This window comes from Vipera ursinii, assembly GCF_947247035.1.
Source record: "Vipera ursinii genome assembly, chromosome: 7".
Taxonomy (NCBI): Eukaryota; Metazoa; Chordata; class Lepidosauria; order Squamata; family Viperidae; genus Vipera; species Vipera ursinii.
This window is the reverse complement of record NC_139521.1, coordinates 66766123-66790454: the sequence shown is the minus strand read 5'-3', so window position 1 is coordinate 66790454 and position 24332 is coordinate 66766123. Positions and strand designations below refer to the sequence as shown.

The window sequence follows — 24332 nt, the reverse complement described above, 5'->3', positions numbered from 1 at the left end:
ACTGGGTATGCCTAGCCCAGGGGTAGGCAACCTTGGCTCTTTTGTGACTCGTGGGCTTCAACTCCCAGAATTCCTGAGCCAGCCATGCTGAGGGGAAAAGGAGAGTTTCCAAGCTGAGCCATGCTGGCTCAGGAATTCTGGGAGTTGAAGTCCACGAATCATAAAAGAGTCAAGGTTGCCTATCCCTGGCCTAGCCTAATGAAAAGAAGGACTAGAGGTGACATGATAGCAGTGTTCCAATGTTTGAGGGGCTGCCACAAAGAAGAGGGGCTCAACCTATTTTCCAACGCACCTGAAGGCAGGACAAGAAGCAATGGATGGAAACTAATCAAGGAGAGGAGCAACCGATATAGAACTTCCTAACAGTGAGAATAATTAACCAGTGGAACGGCTTGCCTCCAGAAGTTGTGGGTGTTCCATCCCTGGAGGCATTTAAAAAGAGATTTGTCTGGAAACGGATAGGGCAGGGGTAGGCAACCTCAGCTGGCTCAGGAATTCTGGGAGTTGAAGTCCACGAGTCATAAAAGAGCCAAGGTTGCCTACCCCTGGTATAGGGTCTCCTGTCGGAGCAGGGGGTTGGACTAGAAGACCTCTAGCGTTCTTTCCAACTCTGTTATGCTGTTAGTTCTGTTAGGTAGGAAAATCTACCTAAACCTATGTAAAATCTATATAAATCTACTCTATGTGGTAGATTGGGCTGAGAAAGCGTGAACTTGAATCTCCCTATCTAACAATTTAACCACTATACCATACTGGCTCGTACTAATGAATGTTACAGGAGATAAGATCTGCTGGGAGCAGGCAATTACTGTATACAGAATAAAAAAACAGCTTGACACTTCGCATTCCAACTAGAATTTGTAAATGAAGAGCACTGAAACCTCACAAGGCTGTCACTTAGGAAAAGATCTCCTTCCCCATTGCAGCTATAGGATTGTAACTCAGCAGCCCTTTTCTTTTGTGCATTATTCTGATTTTTTTTTTGAAACACAAACACACACATCCCTAACTTCTTTTTAACGTTTTATTGAAGAATTGGGGAAGCTGTACAAACCCTCCTGCATCTTTCTTCCACCTCTCTCCGAAGTGCAGTCTCTGAAGCGGAATCGTCAGTACTGATGAATACATCCCACAGGGTTGTCTATTACTTGTGATTGGGTATCTCTAAGATCCTTGGGGCCAGTCCTTTGTTGCAATCAATTGGCCCTACTCTGTTGAAAGGGAAGGCCCCGTGGGAGGGGGAAGCCCAAAAATGAGAGTGGGGAGATTTAAAAATGACCTGGGGAATTTTTCTGGTCCAAGCCTGCATTGCCTTTGTCAAAACCAATCCATAAATGTATTATGGGGGATAGATAGCTGGAGATTTCTAAAGTAAAAGAAGTACTTTCTGCATTGTGACAGCAATACCATTTTCTTGGAAAATCCAGGTAAAATGGTGTTGAAGTCAGACATTGATGCAACACTGCAGATATTTTTGTACAGATACTCCCCTTCACGGCATCTGTTTTTGTGTACGGCACTCCATTTTTCTTCCTTTGTACAGGTGCTGCTATGAATAGAGAGTGCTGAGGGTGGAAGAAAATAAGCTCACAAAACAAGTATATCACACTTAAGGAGAGGGGTTTTTTTTGCCCTAGAAAAACCAAAACAATACAATACATTAAAAAGAGAAAGATGCTTAGGGAAAGAAGAAGAAGAAGAAAAAAAGGAAAAGGAAAGGAGAAAAATAACAGCAGCTGTCCTTAGAACTGATTTATGGAAGATATTAAATGTTATCTCCACCCTAACTTTGAACTCAGTTGTTGGGCATTTATAGCAATTGGCCAAGTCCAGTTCCGGTCAGGAGTTTTGAGGGGGAACTAGGATGTAGTCTTTTGCCGCTTATGGAAAGGGTGCAGTTTAAAACAGTAAGTCACTTTAGTCAGAAGAAGAAAACCAAAACGTACGTGTGGGGTGATATTGTACGAAAAGTGAGGCAATTGAGGAAATTGGCGGCTAATGAGAAGGGGAAGATGGAGGAGACGTGCCAGAGCACTCTTGGCAACTTGAAGATGTATGGTCTTCAGTTCCCAGAATTCTCCAGCCGCAATGGGAGAAAGTCCACATATCTTAAAGCTGTTATGATGAGAAATACTGTGCTGGAGTAATGGTATGTTGTTGTTGTTAGCTGCGAAGTTGTGTCCGACTCATCGCGACCGTATGGACAATGTTCCTCCAGGCCTTTCTGTCCTCTACCATCTTCTGGAGTGCATTTAAGCTCACGCCTACTGCTTCAATGACTCCATCCAGCCACCTCATTCTCTGTCATCCCCTTCTTCTATTGCCCTCAATCTTTCCCAGCATTAGGCTCTTCTCCAGTGAGTCCTTTCTTCTCATTAGGTGGCCAAAGTATTTGAGTTTTAGCTTCAGGATCTGGCCTTCTAAAGAGCAGTCAGGGTTGATCTCCTCTAGGGCTGACCGGTTTGATCGCCTTGCAGTCCAAGGGACTCGCAGGAGTCTTCTCCAGCACCATAGTTCAAAGGCCTCAATTCTTTGGCGCTCAGCCTTTCTTATGGTCCAACTTTCACTGCCATACATTGCAACTGGGAAGACCATAGCCTTGACTATACGCACTTTTGTTGACAGGGTGATGTCTCTGCTTTTTAGTGTGCTGTCTAGATTTGCCATTGCTTTTCTCCCCAGGAGCAAGCGTCTTTTAATTTGTTGGCTACAGTCCCCATCTGCAGTGAAGTAATGGTATATATAGACTTAAAAGAATTGGAGAGTATAACCACCCAGCTCCCACTTGACAGGATGCAGGACTGGGACAGCTTCTACTTAAAAGTACAAGAATTCAGAGGCTGTGACTGTTCTTCCAAAATCTGTATGGAGATGATTAATAAGCCCTGGTTAAAAAAAGAAGCCAGTTTTAAGGGGGTAAAAAACTATATTCATATAACATCCTAACATGGTTTGCAGGGCTTTGGCTTACTAGGTTTATGAAGCCAGCAACTGTGGTTGGTAAACCACCATTATGTTTAAGGCTCAATATTGTGTATGAAGCCTGCTAATTCTGACTTAATCAACAAGCTGTAGGAAAGGCAACCACAACTGTGCAAGTATTAGACCAGTTAATGCCTCTGATTGAATTAGTGCAGTGTTTCTCAATCTTGGCAACTTTAATATGGATGGATCAAATCCCAGAATTCTTCAGCCAGCATGCTTGGAATTGAAGTCCACATATCTTTACGTTGCCAAGATTGAGAAACACTAATCTACAATTTCCAGCAACTATAGGAGATCTGGCCCAAAATTGAGTCCCGGCAGCTTAGCCACAGGGAGTCCTCAACTTACGACCACAACTGAGCCCAACATTTCTGTGGTTAAGTGAGACATTTAAGTGAGTTTGCCCCATTTTATGACCTTTCTTGCCACAATTGTTAAGTGAATCACCACAGTTGATAAGTTAGTAACCTGGTTGTTAAATGAAACTGGCTTCCCCATTGACTTTGCTTGTCAGAAGGTCACAAAAGGTGATCACATGACCTTGGGACACAGCAACCGTCATAAGTATGAACCAGTTGCCAAGCATCCGAATTTTGATCACATGACCATGGGGATGCTTCAAAGATTGTAACTATGAAAAATGGTCCTAAGTCACTTTTTATCAGTGCCATTGTAACTTTTAACGGTCGCTAAATGAACTGTTGTAAGTCGAGGACTACTGTAGTGGCTGTTCCTTCTGCCCATTACACCTGGTTCACACATACTAAATTGTAAATCACGTTTCACAAACCACAATGGCTAAATTCATGCATTGTAATAAGCTAAGCCAAATAGTCTATATTTTGACTAATGGGATATATAAACACAGCTGCTTTCTGCCCCAATATTCTGAAATGCTATTTATTTGGATATCACGGACATCAAAGTTGGACATTACATAATTCTGGCAAATGCTTCAGGATCAAGTCTTTATTCTCCTCAGAATTGCTGGAATCTAACCTACTGTATAACTGCATTTAAAAACAAAATTTAGGGTCTTGTGAAAAATTAGTACTGAATTCAATACTTTCTCAATGAGGTTTTAATACTACTCAGAAAGATATTCTGGCAGCCCACAGCAGATCATTTAAGAGGATGTTCAGTAGAAAAGGAAAGAGGGGAGAAAAGACAGTTCTAGAAATGATTTCCTAAAGCAGACATGTCAAACACAAGGCCCGGGGGCCAGATCCCGCCCGCAAAGTGGTTTCATGTGGCCTACGAAGCCATCCTGGAAACAGTGAGGGAACGGCCCCCACTGCCTTGGCCCTGGCCCAGAGACCCTCCTTCTGCCAGAGACCCTCAGATCTGTCCCACTCCTGCCCAGGCCCCCATAGGCACCCTTCATGCGAACGTTGTAGAGCTGGCCACGCCCACCCAGTAGGCCATACGCACTCTAGCCATGCCCACCCAGTAGGCCACGCCCACCCTGGCCATACCCACCCGGCCCCCTGAGGGCAACCGCAATGCTGATGCGGCCCTCAATGAAATTGAGTTTGACACCCCTGTCCTAAAGGAAATGAAACCTGGATGTTCTTTGAAAAGCAGATACTGAAGTTGAAGCTCAAATACTTTGGCCACCAAATGAGAAGACTGGACTCCTTGGAAAAGACCCTGATGTTGGCAAAGATTGAAGGCAAAAGGAGAAGGGAATGGCAGAGGATGAGATGGTTAGATCATGTCTTTGATGCAACGAACATGAATTTGGGAAAACTCCAGAGGATAGGGGAGCCTGTCATGTTGTTCATGGGTTGCAAAGAGTTGGGACATGACTAAGCGACTGAAAAACAAATAGATATGAGAAAATGGAATAACAGAAATTGTTGTCTTCTATGACGTCACAATTGTCCAACAACTGCATGGACATCAGTTATTGTGAATGATCATAGACCTCAAGCTTTTTTGATTCAATATGGATGAAGGTATAAAGGTATAACAGTGAGGACAATTAACCAGTGGAACAGCTTCCCTTCAGAACTTGTGGGCATTCCATCATTGGAGATTTTTAAGAAGAGACTAGATTCTGAAATGGTAAGGGTTCTCCTGCTTGAGCAAGGGGCTGGACTAGAAGACCTGCATGGTCCCCATTCCATTCCATTCCATTCCATTCCATTCCATTCCATTCCATTCCATTCCATTCCATTCCATTCCATTCTATTCTATTCTATTCTATTCTATTCTATTCTATTCTATTCTATTCTATTCTATTCTATTCTATTCTATTCTAAATTGTTGGTCACTCTGAGGGGCTGCTATGCACGGATATCACTTGCAAGGGATTTCAATCAACATTTGGCTCCATAATTGGAATGATAAGGAGGATCAATCTTTTTCATTCATGGCAGTTACTCAACAAGGCCACTCATTCTCATTTACTGGGCCATTGACTTCAGTGCATAAAAACAATATAGAAAGAGATTACATTGATATAGGATGGAATGAGAAGATGGTGGGGGAGAAATGAACATCCTTGTCTTTGGACTTTTCCACCTGTTAAAAAAAAAGCTCATTCATCTCCTGGCACAGGAGATAGGTTTCCTGAAAAATTGATGGATTTTACTTTGAAGATGTCCCATTATACATGTCAAGGTCTGTGCTGAACTTTTCTGAGCTCGGAAGGTAACAGAGTTGGACATGGTCATGCTTGGTTGGGAAATTGCTGGAGAAAACCAGAGGCATAAAATAAAGTGTACAGTCTGAAAGCACTGCGAGAAGACAAAGGTTCTGCTAAGTTGTCCATTCTAATGGGTTAAATATATGTTCATTTTTAGTATTAGAATAGAATAGAGCTGGAAGGGACCTCGGAGGTCTTCTAGTCTAGCCCCCTGCTCAATCAGGAGAACCTACACCATCTCGGACAGGTGATTGTCTAGTCTCTTCTTTAAAATCTCCAGTGACGGAGCACCCATGATTTCTGGACGCAAAGCTGTTCCACTGTTGATTGTCCTCACTGTCAGGAAGTTTCTCCTTAATTCAGGTTGCTTCTCTCATGCCCTGTAAGCATTTAACTCACCACCTTCTTCTATATATATGGACATATCAGTAACAATGGAAAATTCTCAGGAGGATTCTGGTTTCCCATTTGTAAACCCAAAAGGTCTACAGGTAGTCCTCAACTTACAACTGTAATTGAGCCCAACATTTCTGTTGCTAATTGAGACATTTGTTAAGTGAGATTTGCCCCATCTTATGACCTTTCTTGCCACAGTTGTTAAGTGAATCACTGCAGTTGTTAAGTTAGTAGCATGGCTGTAAAGAGAATCTGGCTTCCCCATTGACTTTGCTTGTCAGAAAGTCACAAAAGGCGATGAGTCTGGGACACAGCATCCAGCATAAATATGAAACAGTTGCCAAATATCTGAATTTTGATCACGCGACTATGGGGATTCACATAGCGAAGTGACGCTGCCATTGTAAGTTGTAAGTCAAGGACTGCCTGTGTTTCTCATTGCATATTTTTTTCTCCTCCTACTTTCCCCTCTTCCTGAAAGCAGTTAGAGCCTTCAATTTTTTCTCTCTTCATAATTGGAATACACCCCAGGGCTGCATTGCTTTTAAGCAGTGACTTATGTTGTGTTCATGGGGTTCTCTGGCTTGAGTGAATGCAGGAGAACTACGGCGTAGTAAATTGTAGGAAAATCACTTGCTTAATATCTCGCACCACTTCCTGCCAACTGATTCCCCCGCCCTAGTATCCTCTCCTAAACAAAGACCAGGCATACACTTGGAGGTTCTCTAAACCTGGTTAAACATTGTTTTATGTTAGATATGTCATTCTGGCAAAGGTCCCCTCCTGGGAAATTTGGTTGGAAGCAAACCAAGCCTCAGGCAAACAGAGGCATCCCACTGTGTTTTGCACATCATTTGGTAGGTCCCCTCCCTTTTTAATATGTATATATACATATTCCCCTGTTCCCTTGTTGTTTGCTCCTTTCCTTTTCCCAGCTTCTAAGTTGCTGTCAGAGTTGTTAAACCATCAAGTATGCTTAAGCAGCGGTAGCTTTGACATTCAATGGCACAGGCACCGCAGGTGGCTCCATTAGAATCTGTCAGGGTAGCTTGGTGTTGCTAAAAACTTAAGGACAGGGTGTTGCAAATGTGCTTAATGACATGCCAATCCATTTGGCCAAATGGAAGTCCCTTTGGGCTAAATGGTAGTTCATGAACCTGGGCCACTCATGCTTTTAACAAGAAAAGTATTGAAACTTAACAGAGTAACAGAACAACAGAGCTGAAAGGGCCCTCGGAGGTCTTCTAGTCCAACTTCTTGCTCAAGCAGGAGGCCTTATACCAGGGCCCTTTTATTTAATAATAATTTAATATTTGCATTTGTATACCGCCCTTTCCCTGAGGACTCAGGGCGGTTTACAGGGAATTAAAATCGAAACATACAAAAGTTAAAACCAATTAAAAAAGCATTAAATTCACCCTGTAGATTAAAACCCCAGTTAAAATTTTCTCCTCAGCCTGGGCCCAAGAGCTCAAAGAGCCAGGTCTTCAGGCCCCGGCGGAATGATCGTAGGTCGGGAGCAGTCCTCAGCTCTACCGGCAGCTGGTTCCAGAGGGCAGGCGCTCCACTGAGAAGGCCCTATCCCTGGGTGTCACCCGCCGGCAATCTCTCACCGGCGGAACCCTGAGCAGACCCTCCCTGTGGGAGCGCACTGGGCGAAGGGCGTTTGATGCCGGCAGCAGGTGTTCCCTCAAATAACCCGGACCCAGGCCATGTAGGGCTTTATAGGTGATAACCAGCACCTTGAATTTCACCCGGAGGGCAACCGGAAGCCAATGCAGCTCGCGGAGTAGAGGTGTTACATGGGAGTATCGGGAAACCCCCATTACAACTCGCGCGGCCGCATTCTGCACCAGTTGAAGCCTCCGAGTGGTCTTCAAGGGCAGCCCCATGTAGAGAGCGTTGCAGTAGTCCAAACGGGAGGTCACAAGCGCATGACTTGTGGACTTTGTTATGTACTGGGCTTTTGGAATATCACCACGTGCGTTGCCGGAGAACTAACGGTTCTCCAGCAACTTGTAAGCCGCCCTGAGTCTTTGGAGAAGGGCGGGATATAAATGGAATTAAAATAAAAAATAAAAAATAAATAAATAAAATAAATAAATAACTCAGACAGGACGTCTCCGGTCCTGCAATTGGTCAACTTTGGGCGGCAAACATGGGTTCAATCCGATTGGTCGCTACCAGAGGGTCTGACTATATATTTATTTATTTATTTATTTAGATTTATATACCGCCCTTTCCCGAAGGACTCAGGGCGGTTTACAGGGCATTTAAAAAACAGTCAATACAAACGTTAAAACAAATTAAAAGAGATTAAATAGAACCCTGAGAAAATTAAAACCCAGTTAAAATTAAAATTAAAAATATTCTCAGCCTGGGCCAGAGAGCTCGAAGAGCCAGGTCTTCAGGTCCCGGCGGAATGAACGGAGGTTGGGGGCAGTCCTAAGCTCCGTAGGCAGCTGGTTCCACAGGGCAGGCGCACCCACTGAGAATTCCTCAGTATAGTTTCTGCTTAAATAAAAAATGAGTTTCTCTGTACTCATCTGCGTGTCTTCGTTCCCGCTCATCCAAGCCCACGACATAATAGACTTCAACTCCCAGAATTCCTCAGCCAGCGTGCCTGGCTATACCATTTCAGACAAATGGATGTTCAATATCTTCTTCATAACCTCCAGTGATGGAGCACCCATTCTGGAGCAAGCCATTCCACTGGTTAATTGTTCATTGTTCTCAGTCTAAGGAAATTTCTCCTTATTTCTAAATTGGTTCTGTCCTTGATGAGTTTCACCCATTGCTTCTTGTCCTGCCTTCAGGTGCTTTGGAGAATTTGGCTGCTTTTTGTGGCAGCCCCTCAAATATTGGAACACCACTCTCCTCTCACCCCTAGACCTTCTCTTCACCTTCCTGCAACTGTTCTTCACAGTGCTTTTTTTGTAAAAGAAAAAGGTGCCGGAACTCACAAATATCATACAACCCGCCTTGCCTACCCTACAAGGTTCCATTTAAAAAAGGTGCCGGAACTCTGTTCTGAGCGTTCTATGAGAAAAAAAGCCCTGGTTCTTCATATGTTTTTAGCCTCCAGCCCTTTAATCATCTATGTTGCTCTTCTCTATACTTTTTCTAGAGTCTCAACATCTTTTGTTGTGCTTCTGATGCCTTTTGTGCAGTATGTTTAGAAAGTGGTCTAGGGACTATGGTTTGAGGCTGCACTGTTGGACCTGTTGTGTCTTCCAGAGTTTCATCTAGTTGCTTATCCATTTCAACAGCTACATAAAATCATGGGAAAAGATCATCCAGAGCTTTGGAATGATATACTGTATTTTTCTTTTCATCCCCTTCTAAGGGATACTCTTGAACACTGCCCAGGTTAAGTAATGGAGTAGATAAAGGAGACCCAGCTGAAAATAAATCTAGATAAGATGACGGCATTGTTGGTAAATAAGAAGCTGGCTGCAGAAATTAAGGATTGGCTGGTTGTGCGTGCGGTTGCATTTCTTCTGAAAGAGCAGATCTGCAGTATTCCCTGACTTTTCAGCTGTCACTGGATTCACAGGTGGCAACAAAGGGGGCTTTTTTTTGTACAACTAAGGCTAGTATGACACTTGTAACTGTTTCGAAGCCAATCAATTTGGTTGTGAGCATGCATGTTTTGTTTATACTCTTGCAACTTTACTACAATGCACTGTATGTGGAATTACCTTAGAAAAATGTTCTGAAGTTCTAATTAATGCCTTATGACCAGAACCATTTTTATAAACATGGTACTCGAGACTTGCTTTTTGCTTTGCAATTACATCTTCCCTTCCTCCTTGTTCTTCTTCTCCTTCTCCTTTCTCTTACTCCTTTCTCCTTCTCCTTTTCCTTGATAGTGTACAAAGAAGCAAGAAAGTCAGGTGGAGAAAATAGGACTGGCCAGCACTGAGGAGAAGCTCATAGGAACAACAACAACAACAACAACAACAACAATAATAATAATAGCAACAACAACAATAACAATAACAACAACAACAATAACAATAAAAATAAAAATAAATAAAAATAAAAATAAAAAATAAAGCTGGAAGGGACCTTGGAGGTCATCTAGTCCAACCCCCTGCTCAGGCAGGAAACCCTATACCATTTCGGACAAATGGCTGTCCAGTCTCTTCTTAAAAACTTCCAGTGTTGGAGCATTCACAGCTTCTGGAGGCAAGTTGTTCCACTGGTTAATTGTTCTAACTGTCAGGAAGTTTCTCCTTAGTTCTAGGTTGCTTCTCTCCTTGATTAGTTTTCATCCATTGCTTCTTGTCCTGCCGTTGGGCGCTTTGGAGAATAGCTTGACTCCCTCTTCTTTGTGGCAGCCCCTGAGATATTGGAGCACTGCTATCATGTTCCCCCTCGTCTTTCTCTTCATTAAACTAGACATACCCAATTCCAGCAGCCGTTCCTTATACGTTTTAGTCTCCAGTCCCCTAATCATCTTTGTTGCTTGTCTCTGTACTCTTTCTAGAGTCTCAACATATTTTTTACATCGTGGTGACCAAAACTGGATGCAGTATTCCAAGTGTGGCCTTACCAAGGCATTGTAAAGTGGTATTAATACTTCATGTGATCTTGATTCTATTCCTCTGTTAATGCAGAGGAATCCATTGCCTATGCTGGTTGAAATGACCACCTTCCAGCATGTTCCTTCAATGCAATGTAAACACACTACATTTCTTTCAAAATGTAAATATGAGTATTGCTATCTCTCTTCCCCAAAACTGAACTAGTTCAGGGGTCTTCAAACCAGGCCCTTTTATGACTATCAGGCACGCTGGCTGAGGAATTCTGGGAGTTGAAGTCCACAAGTCATAAAAGGGCCAGGTTTGAAGACCCCCTGAACTAGATAATCCTTATAGAGTTGGATAGGAACCCTATTAATGAAAGAAAAATGGAAGATTGAGTATAAATAACTGATGTTGTAGTTGGGGGCTGTTTTTAGGACCCATAATAGGCTGTAATAGACTTATTACAAGAACAGAAATTTGCTAAGGAAGAAGAAGTTAAATTAAGCATATCAGTAATGTATAGACAAGAGAGAATGAGGGTGAAGAGATCCAGTTCAGAAGAGTATTTAATTTTGTCATCCTGCAATGTTCAAGTACCATACGTTTTTAGTATACTTGGAATTCTTAGGAATAGAAATTTGAGAGGAAATGAATACTATGTTGGAGAAAACCTGCTTTGAAGTTTCATAGATTTGGAAGTCTAACTGGTCATTAATCTTCTAAGAAAATATATATATTCAAAAGCACTGCATAGTTCTGGGTTCCATTCCACCTCTGCCCAAAGGCCACTCATCCTCCTTTATTTATTCCCAATTTTGCAACTAAGAAGTCCAACTTCTGCTCATAATTTTCAGTTATTCACGTATAAACTAGGGCAACCTTCCTATATTTTTGTTCATAAATTGTAAAATACAGCACATTCTACAGTAGGGTGGGAAGAATTTCTATTTTGTGTCAGCAATAATGGTGTTGGAAGACAAATGATAGTAGCATTCGTTTTGTTTCATTTGAAAGGGGGCAGGGAAAAATATTATATCAACCTCCTTTAAAAGACCACTTCATGTCTAGCTTAGTGCTACCATACAGGTGTTGGACCACAGCTTCTATCACTGTAAGCCTGTCTATAGTGATGATGATGATGATGATGATGATGATGATGATGATGATGATGATCATCATCATCATCATCATCATCATCATCATCATCATCACACTGAAGTCAAGAAAAAGATTAGAGGTGAATACATCAAGAGAGTGAAGAAGATCTTAAAGTCCAAACTCAATGGAGGAAATACCGTGAAGGCAATCAACACCTGGGCAATTCCAGTCATTAGATACACAGCTGGAATAGTGGACTGGACTCAAGCAGAACTAAAAGCAATAGATAGGAAGACCAGAAAAATAATGACAATGAATCATGCTCTTCATCCACGCAGTGACATTGACAGATAGGTGGACGTGGAATGCTGCAAGTACATCAGATGGTTGGAGAAGAAAAAAATGCTTTGGAAGAATATCTGAAGGACAGTGATGAAGATGCACTGAAATTAGTATATCAGGAAGGCTTACTGACTACTGGAGAGACCAAACTGGCCTACAAGAAAGACCAAATGAAGAACAGAATAGAGGCATGGGAAGATAAAGCACTACATGGCCAGTACATGAAAAAAATAGCTGGGAAAGCAGATAATAACAAGATAATAACATGGCAATGGCTAAGAGCAGGAAACTTGAAGAAAGAGACCGAGGGACTAATTCTGGCTGCACAAGACCAAGTCTTAAGGACAAATGAATACAAAGTCAAAATTGAGAAGACAGCAACAGATAGTAAGTGCCACCTATGCAAAGAAGCTGAAGAAACAGTGGACCACCTGATAAACTGCTGCAAGAAGATCACACAGACTGACTACAAGCAGCAGCATGACAAAGTAGCAACAATGGTGCATTGGAAGATCTGCAAGAAATATCATTTGCCTGTAAGCAAGAACTGGTGGGATCATAAAATAGAGAAAGTCATAGAAAATGATAAAGTTAAACTGCTCTGGGACTTCAGAATTCAAACAGAGGATTCCCAATGTATCCAACCTGTTCTGAGAGAGGTTTTATAGAATTTTAGATTCTAACAGAATAACAGAGTTGGAAGGGACCTTGGAGGTCTTCTAGTCCAACCCCCTGCACAAGCAGGAGATCTTATACCATTCTGGATAAATGGCTGTCCAATCTCTTCTTAGAAAACCTCCAGTGATGGGTCATCCACAACTTTTGGAGGCAAGTTGTTCCACTGATTAATTGTTCTAACTGTCGAGAAATTTCTCCTTAGTTCTAGGTTGCTTCTCTCCTTGATTAGTTTCCATCCATTGCTTCTTATCCTACCTTCAGGTGCTTTGGAGAATAGGTTCATCCTCTCTTCTTTGTGGAAGCCCCTCAAATGTTGGAACACTTCTATCCTGTTGCCCCAATCCTTCTTTTCGTGAGACTAGACATACCCAATTCCTGCAAATCGTTCCATATATGTTCTAGCCTCCAGCCCCACCGATCATCCTTGTTGCTCTTCTCTGCATTCTAAGAAATATAGAAAGCCAACAGATCAGATGACAGAAAACCTGGAGATTTTCAAGAGCAACTTTCATATTAGAACTGTTCAAGGAGGCTATTTCTGAAGGGGGAAAACCCAGTTGCCGGGGTTAAGAGGAAGAAGTGACAAATGGAGCTAGGAAACACTCTTCTGAAATCTGGCTTGCAGGAAGAAGCACAGAAGTCTTTAAGGCGCACTGTATGGTCTGTATTCAAGTCAACATGTGCTCAGGGTCAGCTGTTAGGGGTCTCAGGACAGAGATAGCAGGCAGAACAGCATTTCCAGCTTAGCCAAGCCTGAACACGAGCCATCTTCCATTTCTGGAGGCAGAAACACATGGTACCATTAGCCTCAAGATAACCCAATTAATAGTTAACCCAAATCTCCTCTGTGACTCTGAGTCAACAGTAATATTTTCCATCGTGTGAAGTACTAATACCACTTTACAATGCCTTGGTAAGGCCACACCTGGAATACTGCATCCAGTTTTGGTCACCACAATGTAAAAAAGATGTTGAGACTCTAGAAAGAGTACAGAGAAGAACAACAAAGATGATTGGGGGACTGGAGGCTAAAACATATAGGGAAAGGTTGCTGGAATTGGGTATGTGTAGTTTAATGAAGAGAAGGGTGAGGGGTGACATGATAGCAGTGTTCCAATATCTCAGGGGCTGCCCCAAAGAAGAGGGAGTCAAGCTATTCTCCAAAGCACCTGAAGGCAGGACAAGAAGCAACGGATGGAAACTAGTCAAGGAGAGAAGCAACCTAGAACTAAGGAGAAACTTCCTGACAGTTAGAACAATTAACCAGTGGAACAACCTGCCTCCAGAAGTGGTGAATGCTCCAACACTGGAAGTTTTTAAGAAGAGACTGGACAGCCATTTGTCTGAAATGGTATAGGGTTTCCTGCCTTAGCAGGGGGTTGGACTAGATGACCTCCAAGGTCCCTTCCAACTACTCCTTCTCCTTCTCCTTCTCCTTCTCCTTCTCCTTCTCCTTCTCCTTCTCCTTCTCCTTCTCCTTCTCCTTCTCCTTCTTCTTCTTCTTCTTCTTCTTCTTCTTCTTCTTCTTATTATTATTATTATTATTATTATTATTATTATTATTATTATTATTATTATTATTATTATTATCTTGGACCAGCTCAAGTCACATTGTCTGGTTCCCATGCTGTGTTTCTGGTTCCTGTTGTGGGTTCTGGAGAGCAGGAAGGACGCCGAGACGATGAGTACAGCATAGCAGCTCTTTATTAGGTGAAGGGACTGTACTGGGGAATAGGGGCTACCTGCACTCTTATATATACCTGGCCAGTACCTGGCCAGGTACTCAACCAACCAATCGGTTTGAACCTCTGTTTCCCGCCAAAGTGCTTCCCGCCAAAACAGTTACAGTTCAACGCCTCCTGGTGGTGACTCTTATACACAGCTTTAGGTGTTGCAATAAAGCTTAATACATAACAGTTCCCATGCTGCGTTTCAGTTGGTAAAGGCTGTCTCTCTCTTCCGGTGTCACTCCACTGATATCTCTTCATACAACTTCATACAACTGTGCCTTTTTAAAACAAAAAAAAAAATACCCTTCTTCATTAATGGAACAGAAAAAAGATGGACTTTAAAAAAAAATCCCACGGATGAAATTGACAAGTGTTCTGCTACTTTTCTTTTCTAACTGCAGTAACAGAAAAATATATATATGTTAATGATGTTTTCTCTGCATTTACCAGTTCAGGTGGGCTAAAGAAGCAGCAGAATCCCTCAATCATGATAAACATGGTCTGGACAGGACATGTCAAGAGGTGGATTCTCTTTTAGAGAGATTTCTTTTCTCCTTGCTTATTTTGAAGATGTCCTGCTGGTATTTTCAGCTAAATTAACTGATGGAGATGAAGGAGGTTGCTAATGCTGGTGTTGTGGCTTTCTGGTATGCCTCTCTCCATCCCTTTGAAAATTCCCTAGACCTCCACCTTCTCCATCTGGGGGTGGGGTGGGGGGGAAAGAGCTGCAAGAAAACAACTAAGCTCAGAGAACAGCAAGGACCTCTCATTTCAGTCCTAAGCTACAAAGATTTTCCTTTATTGGAGGGGCTCCTATCTTACGCCTATCTATATGCCTATAACTATCTTGTGCCTATTACTATCTTTAGAAAGTAAACTTAAGCTCTTGGAAGGCTCAGAAATGATCCAATGGCCTTTGGTCACCTTGTAATTGAGCACTCCAGACTCGTGCATCGGCATTGCCCACAAAACTCTTCTTTTTTCAGGGAAAGAAACATTGCATACCAATTCACTTTCATCCAGAGAAACCAGGCTGTAAGGAAAGAAAAGCAGGATAATGTTTCCGCATGGCACTTCCCACATGGCCCGGGGGAAGGAGGGGCCATACCATGCAGGGGTCCGGAGATAGTTGAGGAATGAGCTGTTGGCTAAGAAGGGACTCCCTTCAGCTCAGAGCCAACAGCTTTTGCTTGCTGCAAAGCTACCAGTTGCTGTGTGAAACCTGAAACCTGCTTGGAAGGAGGGGTGGGTGGGTGGTGGAGATTGGCCTTGCCCACCTACTAGCATGTTGTGCTATATCTTAACACATTTTGGACCCGCCTCAGCTGTGAATTCCGAGCCTCACTCATTCAAGTACAGCTGGAGCTCAGCAATTGAGAGTTTGACGTTTGGTGTCAGCGTTCAACAGGAGGAACCAACAACTTTACACAACAGTGCCAGCCTTATTTAGCCCGTCTGCGTTTCCTTTTTGAAACTGGAGTTGCAGGGACCTTCACTTTGATTTGAATGTGATCTGGCATTCTGGAGAGGGTGTTTTTTTTCTGTTCTGCTTTTTTCATCTTTGAAACGAAGGCTCTGGTTTGGAATTAGTGCCGGCGCGGATCAGTTCAGCTGCTAGGAACACGGTAAGTGGCATTAAAATACCATTTGCTTCAAGTGACCGAATACCAGCAAAAGAATATGATCTTCCAGCAGGCTGAACTCCCTCACTGTGGATACAACAGCTTCTTTCTAATGTAATTTTGGAGAAGTTGCAGTAGGACTTTTAAGGCTTCTCTAGGGTGATCTACATTTTGATGAAAGAAACGGAGTAGTGAGGCTACTTGGTTTTTGTCTTCTCTGAAAGTTAAAATTGGAGTTCACATCTAAACTGCAGGGGGTGGGGAGAAATCTATAAAATCTTCTGTCCTAAATTTCTTAAATTAAAAAGACTTGCTACTTCTTCAGCCTCATCCTTAGCATGTTCTTTTTCCCAAAGCAACACCTGTAGGAAAAGTCTCAAGCATTTTCAGCATCACTACGATTGGTTTTCTGATAATTCCTCCAATTATAATGGCAGAAGTTGTGAAAATTGTGAAACGCTCCCAAGTCTTCTATGCTGACACCAAATGCGTTCTTTTTGAATTAACTCTCCAAAATCTCTACAAATTATTTGTAGAGACAAATTATTTACTTTTTTTTTTAAAGGAGAGAGTTTTCTGTTTAAGGTAAGATTAGGTTTTGAGATGCGGTTAGCTAAACGTTGAGTGTGCTGAGAGATAAATCTTTTCAAAGAAGACTTCTCTTTAGGAAACAAAATGTCAAGGTTTTCATGAACTCCTTCAAAGTGTTTTCATGTATTCTGACAATTCAGTTAACACATGTTTACTCGGTTCTAAAACGTACAGTGGGTTTTTTATCAGGCAAACGTGTGTGAGTATGGCATTGATTTTCTCTACTATGTGATGGTATGGTTCTGTCTATATCTTTCAAGTTTCTTGTTCAGCTCTATTTGACTTCTATTTTGCTTTCAGGAGAAATAAATTTGTAGGCCAAATGACTGAAGAGACCCGTAGAATTAACGAGTTAGAAGGGATCATGAGCATCTCCTAGTCCAGGGGTCGGCAACCTTGGCTCTTTTATGACTTGCGGACTTCAACTCCCAGAATTCCTGAGCCAGCATAGCTGGCTCAGGAATTCTGGGAGTTGAAGTCCGCGAGTCATAAAAGAGCCAAGGTTGCCTACCCCTGTCCTAGTCCAATGGTCTTCAAACTTGGCAACGTCAAGACTTGTGAACTTTAACTCCCAAATCTTCTCAGCCAGCCGTGCTAGCTGGAGAATTCTGGGAGTTGAAGTCCACAAATTTTAAAGTTTGGTGACTGACTCATATTTATGACAGCTGCAATGTCCAGGGGGGGGGTCACGTGATCACCTTTTGAGACCTTCTGACAAGCAAAGTCAATGGGGAAGCCAGATTCACTTAACAAATATGGCAAGAAAGATGGTAAAATGGGGGGACAAAACTCACTTTGCAAATGTCTCGTTTAGCAACAAAAATTTGGGGCTCAATGGTAGAAGACTACCTGCAGTTTGATCAAAGCGACTATTTGGGAGTGCATAGATTTGCACATGAGCTTGAGATTGAAACACAAGTTATAGGGTTTTACATGACTGATTTCTACCCGTGGTGTCTTGTTTTTTAATGTTGCATTTCTGTTATGGGGTGAAAGTGTTCCCTTCCTCAGACAATGAGGAAATCCTTGAAAAAGTATGTGGGAGGCTTATACGAAAGCTGGAGACCGGTGGCATTTTGAAAGCCCACCTTAAAACCTGTGAATGAGATATTCTCCAACATTTTTTCAAGGGGTAGGGTGGTGACAATATAGTTACTGTGAATGAATCTCCTCAAGCATATTTTCTATGGTTAGCCCACCACACTTTGAAAATTTCCTCCAAATTCTTCCTCCCCCACCTTCAAAGAAATTTAAAAGCCAGCTTCCATTCCAAAAACACAGAATTTCTCCGCCCAACACCAGAATAAATAGCGAATGGCGTAATTGTTTGTGTTTTAATGTGGCAACGTTATAAAATATATATATATATATACAGCCCACAAAATAACTTTTACATTGACTGTTTCCCATTCCTCCAAGGTCTTTACTCCAAGGTTACTCTATGGTTCTTTCCTGGAAGACTATTTGCTCAGGAAAACATTGGTGAAGCTCTCATGCTTGAGTTTTTTTTGACTTTCTCATTTGTCCAACCTTGTTTCCATCCTGGGTCTTTTGGTGCACATTTTTCCTAATACAGGTAGTCCTCAACTTACAACCACAATTGAGCCCAAAATTTCTGTCGCTAAGTGAGACATTTGTTAAGTGAGTTTTGCCTCATTTTATGACCATTCTTGCCACGGTTGTTAAGTGATTCGCTGGAGTTGTTAAGTTAGTAACATGGTTGTTAAGTGATCCTGGCTTCCCCATTGATGCTGCTTGTCAGATGGTCACAAAAGGGGATCACGTGACCCTGGGACAGTGCAACCGTCATAAATATGAGTCAGTTGCTAAGCATCTAATTTTTGATTAGACCTTGATCATGACCATGGGGATGCTGCAACAGTCTTAAGTGTGAAAAATGGCTATAAGTCACTGTTTTCAGGGCTGCCCTAACTTTGAACAGTCACTAAATCTACTGTATACAATACCTATTTACAGACGCATTTGGAGTGTATTTTGCATATGCCTTTCCTAATGGAGGTATCTACAATCAGCTTTCTGTGATCTAAGGCAATTTTACTATTGTGGTGCATGACACATGGAGCTGACATTGAAAAGTTTATAAAATGGCATAGGCAGTAAATGCAGCAACTATACTAACTGCTGTTCAGAATACAGAAGATCACATGAAGTCTACACTGAAAGTTCTCTACTAGCTGTCAGTTGTTTGCTAGGCATAATCTAAAGTAGAGCTGCTCCATCTTGGTGGCTTGAAGATATGTGGACCGGCAGGGTCATCCCGGGAGGTGAGGTCCACACATCTTCAAGGTTGAGAATCACTGATCTGAAGTCTGATATTGTCCTGTAATTTCCAGCAGATGGCAGCATTAGGCTAACTTTGACAGATCTCCAATAGGCAATCAGAATTTGGAGGGGAGACCACCAGGAAATATCAAGCAGAAGAATAGATGAAGAAGTCAAAACAAAACACACGCAAAGAAGGTGGCTATGGGAGCCATTCCATATTATTGCCAAAGGCTTTTTCAGAAAGTTGGAAGCATTGTTTCCAACTATCACATTTTATTAAGTGTAGATTTTTGTAAGCTGCAGCTCTAGGTAGAAAAAAAATCTAAGTAAAAAAATCTAAGTATACTATGTCCACTGCATTTCGCTAGTCTACTAGTTTAGTCACTTTATCCAAGAATGAGATGAGATTCCTTCTAAATTTTTGCACCACACAACAAAACTTCGTCACCATATCTATGTAACCATCCAATGTAAAGCTTGATTGGGAAAGAGTTGACTCATAGCCTTTGAAACACCCAGGGCTTTTTTCCTCATAGAACGCTCAGAACGGAGTTCCGGCACCTTTTTTGGATGGAACCTTGTAGGGTAGGCAAAGCGGGTTGTATGACATGTGTGAGTTCCGGCACCTTTTTCTTTTACAAAAAAAGCACTGGAAACACCTATAAGCATAGGGCCACCATTTCCATTACAAACTTGTTTGGCTCTTCAGAGCTTCAAGAGAGGCTCTTTAGAAGATGACTCTGCCATCTCTGATACTTGTTTTTCTGACATGTGGGAGTGAATTGTTCTCCTATGCCGCTCCCAAGCCTTGAAACGCACTCCCTTTTATTCATTTTATTTTATTATATTTTTATCTTGACTTTGTTACTTTATAAGTAACTCAAAGTGCCAAACATACATAATACTTCTTCCTCCTCCTCCTATTTTTCCACAACAGCCCTGTGAGGTGGGTTGGGCTGAGAAAGAAGGACTGACCCAAAGTCACCCAGCTGGCTTTCATGCCTAAGGCGGGACTAGAACTCACCTTCTGTTAGTAATTGGCCCAAAGTCGCTCAGTCGATTTTCATGCCTAAAGCTAGAACTCCCAGTCTCCTAGTTTCGAGGCCAGCACCTTAACCGACTCCCCTTGTTCTCATTCTCTCCCTGTTTAGAAAATCTGTAAACGTTCCTCTGTTTTACTTGACTTGTTAATGTTGATTGAACTTTTAAACTCTAAAACTCCTTTTAAATTTTTGTTAGGCACCTTTGAGGACTGGCCAGAATAGAATGTCAGGAATCACTTAATTGCGGGAAGAGATCTGATTGCCCAGCAGCTGATTGCCACTTTATGGGACCTAGATAGTTGATCAGTCAGGGCAAGGTCTACCTCTTGCACCCCAGTACCTTCTCATATGTTTCTTTATTTCACATTCATTTGGAAGAGACTCAAACAGGATGCCAGAAGAAAAATAAACATGCCTAGGGAAGTCAGGCAAGAGTGTTGAAAAATGACTTACTTTAGGTGTGCGGTATTTTCACGACTGGGGGAAGTTTTCTGTGCTGGCTGATGGCAGCAGAGGAAGCAGGCTATCAGAATCTGTACTGTGGGTGGCATGCTCACCAAAAATATCTGGCACCGATTTGGAACAAATGACATGGAATCTGAATAAATATGAACAATGAGGATAGTAGACATAATGATGGCCAGATTTTGTCTGTATCAAGGATGGGCGAATATCATTTAAACTCAATAATGTATATTGTAGGGCTCAGAAAGAGGGCTGAGAAAATAAGTACAGACCTCTCACGTCCTGGACATAAACGGTTCCACCTCCTCCCTTCGGAGGGCAGAGGCCCTCAACCTTTGGGACACCAGGGGCCGGTTCCGTGGAGAGAGGTTTTTCCATGAACCAGAGGGGGTGTGGTTTTGAGTGCTGCCTGCATCTTGTGGATGGGGCTTTGCTTGTTTGTGTAGCCCAGTTGCTGGCATGCTGTGGTCCAGTACTGGTCCAAGGATTGGGGGTTGGGGACCCCAGCTACAGGGCATTGCATGCCAAAATAACCAGATACATGGGGCAGTTTTTCCCTTGTGCCATCGTTCTGCTGAACACCTAATTCCCACAGCACTAAGAAAATTTACGCATGTAGTAGAGCTGTATTACTGTTACCCTTCACATCTTTTCTACTACCTTCTCTTATTAGTATCATATATTATAATTACTATTACTCGGTTGTTTTGCATGTACACTGAGAGCTTATGCACAAATTTCATGTGTGTCTAATCACAGATGGCCAAACAAAGCATTCTATTCTATTTTCTATTCTATTTTCTATTCTTACCCATAAAGCCCTTTCAGTCTCACAGTCTAATTCAGGGGTGTCAAACTCAATTTCATTGAAGGCCGCATTGGCATTGTGGTTGCCCTCAGGGGGCCGGGTGGGTATGGCCAGGGTGGGCGTGGCCTACTGGATGGGTGTGGCTAGAGTGCGTATGGCCTACTGGGCGGGCGTGGCCAGCTCTACATCATTCGCATCAAGGGTGCCTATGGGTGCCTGGGCAGGAGTGGGACAGATCTGAGGGTCTCTGGCAGAAGGAGGGTCTCTGGGCCAGGGCCAAGGCAGTGGGGGCCGTTCCCTCACTGTTTCCAGGATGGCTTTGCAGGCCACATGAAACCACTTCATGGGCCGGATCCGGCCCCCGGGCCTTGTGTTTGACATGTCTGGTCTAATTCCTGATGCAGGTAATCCCAAAGGGCATTGTTGGGGGCAATTAAGCTGACTTTGTAATAATGCCGCTTGGGGTGTGTGTGAAAACCCTAATAAGCAGGCATATACATAGAATGAAGGCTACTGCTAAGCTTGTAAGCCGCCCTGAGTCTTCGGAGAAGGGTGGGATATAAATGGAATTAAAATAAATAAATAAATAAAATAGCATTCATTTTGCTTTTCTTTTTTGGGGGGGGGGGAAAAACCATGATAACCACAAAGATGTTTTATACCTAATCTGAGCTTTTCCCTAGCAAGAACAGCCAGGAAAATCTTCAGGCTTCTTCTGGAGCAGGGGTCTTCAAACCTGGCCCTTTTATGACTTGTGGACTTCAACTCCCAGAATTCCTCAGCCAGCGTGCCTGACAGAGGAATTCTGGGAGTTGAAGTCCACAAGTCATTAAAGGGACCAAGTTTGAAGACCCCTGTTCTGGAGCAATCATTGCATGCCACCTTCCCATGAAAAATCCCGTAGTTCTCAACCTGCCTTCCCCAACCTGATGCCTCCAGATGGACCTGTCTTTGCTAGCTTGGGGATATGGAGTTTCTGGAGGATACCCAATGGCAGGAAGTCTGCTGTAGATCAACCCAGAGGACGCTCTGCTCTTAGGGGTTATTATGGCATTCTAAATAGGCTGTGAGAACATAAAAAGCGAAAGTAGCTCATTGCAGGTGGCCCAAACTGCATGCAGTTTGCCAGACCTTCCCCTTTTCTCACAGACCCATGATTCCTCAACCCTAACTAATTTATTTGTCAGCCTGCTGAAGTCTGCTTTATCCCCCAAATTATTAAAGCACAAGCATAGGTTACGTTGCTGGTACCTATTCTGAAAATGCTCAGCATCTTTATTGCTTGGCATTTCAGCTCTGCAAACCCCCTTTCCCTTCTAAGCATTGTTACCCTTGAAAAGTGTTAATGACTAAAAAGAACAGTGAAAGGACACCTGAACGGCAGGGGGTTCTGGATTACTGAATTAACCACTTCCCCTTTCCTTCCCCCCCACCCCTGGTATTCCCCCCCCTTTCTATGCAAAACTCCCCTGCCCTTCACTGGCCTTACGGAAAAAGAGAGCAGGTGGCAAATGTGCCATCAAACGAAAGGAAAGGCAGGTTAAAAGACATTTGCATAATTTGGTCTAGCTGAGTTGAAAAACACAACTGTAATGAATCTGCCCCTAAGAGTGCATCAGCCCAGTGTGTCGATTTCCTGGCCTTGCCTCTCCCCGCTTTCCACATTTAGTTATGCTGGCTGAGTAGCATTAATATGTGAGAAGCATTTGACTGAAGGAGATGCTAATTGTCCACGGGAATCAGGAATCTGTAACCTGTCATCCCTTGTTAGTTGTACAGAAAAAAGTGTAGCCAGGAGCACTAGAGAGCATCAAAAGTTTGTGATCTAGCTTAATCCGTGAAGCTGTAAAGGTTAGAAAGACAAGGAATAATCCACGGGGCCAACTGCCATGTCTGTTCCTCCATGAACAAGGATGCCAACAGCGTATATATCGAACACCTCCTACTGAATCACATCATCATTCTTCTCAGTCAGCTAGTGATAATTATTTCGGGAAGGGAGGGTTTTCAGGTTTGTGAGATGTATCTTGTATTTTATTAGACCTCTGGATTCGGGCCATTGCCCCAGGAAAAAAAATAATGCCTCTGCCAACAGACATGTCCTCAAACTGATTTCATCTCAATGGGCTGGACTTCAGTCCCATAATTCCCGCTACAACGTCCTGCAGAAATCTTTGAAATCATTATGTTGGTTCACTATTTTTACACATCAGTCTGTAAAACGAGTATGTGGATTGGTTCATTGGTGCAAGTTACTAAGATTTTCTTAGAAGGTCTGGATTCTTCTCTTCCGGAATAGAGGATCAGATTATTTATTTGTTATTCTTTCAGTGAACTATCAGCCATTTCTGTTTTGCCCTAGGCAGAGTATAAAATATGATAAAAAAAATAAGGACCCAGATTGTTGGCGGCAATAAGCTGACTTTGTAATAATGCCGCTTGGGGGGGGGGGCGAAAGCCCTAATAAGCAGGCATATACATAGAATGAAGGCTATTGCTAAGCACATTGATTTGTGCTTAGAGTGTAAGCCGCCCTGAGTCTTCGGAGAAGGGCGGGATATAAATGGGATTAAAATAAAAAATAAATAAATAAAAACATACTGTGGAATCATTTGATCCCAAGCATGATAAATAGAAAAGCAACAGTGAGTTACAAACAGGCTAAAATTAGGATTAGAAATTGTTCAATACTAGCATTTCTTGGGAAAAGAATTTTTTATTTTATTTTATTTATTTTAATTGCATTTATATCCCGCCCTTCTCCGAAGACTCAGGGCAGCTTACAAGCTTAGCAGTAGCCTTCATTCTATGTATATGCCTGCTTATTAGGGCTTTCACACACACCCCAAGCGGCATTATTACAAAGTCAGCTTATTGCCCCCAACAATCTGGGTCCTCATTTTACCTACCTGGAAGGATGGAAGGCTGAGTCAACCTTGAGCCTTGTGGGATGCGAACCTGCACTAATTGCAGGCAGCTGGTGTTACTTAAGGAGGCATTAGCCCACTGCTCCACCAAGGCTTCATAGAATGACAAAAGCAATTGATGATCACCAAGTAAATCCCATCCCAGAGAAAAGTTAACCTGACATGAGGGATCCTTGGTG

General features: G+C 42.6%; 1 protein-coding gene across 1 annotated transcript in view; it reads left to right on the top strand.

Annotated features, from left to right (window-relative positions):
- Nucleotides 1-15803: 15803 nt before the first annotated feature.
- The window catches only part of ARHGAP24 (Rho GTPase activating protein 24), a 416617-nt gene continuing 408088 nt past the window's right edge, over nucleotides 15804-24332 (top strand). The window contains exon 1 of the mRNA XM_083367563.1: nucleotides 15804-16036. The gene's annotated coding sequence lies outside the window, so the exon portion shown is untranslated. The remainder of the gene's footprint in view (nucleotides 16037-24332) is intronic.